Source organism: Pseudophryne corroboree, chromosome 2, assembly GCF_028390025.1.
Source record: "Pseudophryne corroboree isolate aPseCor3 chromosome 2, aPseCor3.hap2, whole genome shotgun sequence".
NCBI classification, from domain to species: domain Eukaryota; kingdom Metazoa; phylum Chordata; class Amphibia; order Anura; family Myobatrachidae; genus Pseudophryne; species Pseudophryne corroboree.
This window is the reverse complement of record NC_086445.1, coordinates 812,476,614-812,478,314: the sequence shown is the minus strand read 5'-3', so window position 1 is coordinate 812,478,314 and position 1,701 is coordinate 812,476,614.

Here is a 1,701-nt window from a genome sequence, read left to right as displayed (position 1 = left end):
AGGAGTGGCACTGCAGTGTCAGGCAGGATGGCACTTCAAAAAAATTGTCCCCAAACAGCACATGATGCAAAGAAAAAAAGAGGCGCACCAAGGTCGCTGTGTGACTAAGCTAAGCGACCCAAGTGGCCGACACAAACACCTGGCACATCTAGGAGTGGCACTGCAGTGTCAGACATGATGGCAGATTAAAAAAATTGTCCCCAAACAGCACATGATGCAAAGAAAAAAAGAGGCGCAATGAGGTAGCTGTGTGACTAAGCTAAGCGACCCAAGTGGCCGACACAAACACCTATCCCATCTAGGAGTGGCATTGCAGTGTCAGACAGGATGGCACTTCAAAATAATAGTCCCAAAACAGCACATGATGCAAAGAAAAAAAGAGGCGCACCAAGGTCGCTGTGTGACTAAGCTAAGGGACACAAGTGGCCGACACAAACACCTGGCCCATCTAGGAGTGGCACTGCAGTGTCAGGAAGGATGGCACTTCAAAAAAATTGTCCCCAAACAGCACATGATGCAAAGAAAAAAAGAGGCGCAATGAGGTAGCTGTGTGACTAAGCTAAGCGACCCAAGTGGCCGACACAAACACCTATCCCATCTAGGAGTGGCATTGCAGTGTCAGACAGGATGGCACTTCAAAATAATAGTCCCAAAACAGCACATGATGCAAAGAAAAAAAGAGGCACACCAAGGTCGCTGTGTGACTAAGCTAAGGGACACAAGTGGCCAACACAAACACCTGGCCCATCTAGGAGTGGCACTGCAGTGTCAGGAAGGATGGCACTTCAAAAAAATTGTCCCCAAACAGCACATGATGCAAAGAAAAAAAGAGGCGCACCAAGGTCGCTGTGTGACTAAGCTAAGCGACACAAGTGGCTGACACAAACACCTGGCCCATCTAGGAGTGGCACTGCAGTGTCAGGCAGGATGGCACTTCAAAAAAATTGTCCCCAAACAGCACATGATGCAAAGAAAAATGAAAGAAAAAAGAGGTGCAAGATGGAATTGTCCTTGGGCCCTCCCACCCACCCTTATGTTGTATAAACAGGACATGCACACTTTAACGAACCCATCATTTCAGTGACAGGGTCTGCCACACGACTGTGACTGAAATGACTGGTTGGTTTGGGCCCCCACCAAAAAAAGAAGCAATCAATCTCTCCTTGCACAAACTGGCTCTACAGAGGCAAGATGTCCACCTCATCATCATCCTCTGATTCCTCACCCCTTTCACTGTGTACATCCCCCTCCTCACAGATTATTAATTCGTCCCCACTGGAATCCACCATCTCAGGTCCCTGTGTACTTTCTGGAGGCAATTGCTGCTGGCGAATGTCTCCACAGAGGAATTGATTATAATTCCTTTTGATGAACATCATCTTCTCCACATTTTCTGGAAGTAACCTCGTACGCCGATTGCTGACAAGGTGAGCGGCTGCACTAAACACTCTTTCAGAGTACACACTGGAGGGGGGGTAACTTAGGTAAAATAAAGCCAGATTCTGCAAGGGCCTCCAAATTGCCTCTTTTTCCTGCCAGTATACGTACGGACTGTCTGACATGCCTACTTGGATGCGTTCACTCATATAATCCTCCACCATTCTTTCAATGGTGACAGAATCATATGCAGTGACAGTAGACGACATGTCAGTAATCGTTGACAGGTCCTTCAGTCCGGACCAGATGTCAGCACTCGCTCCA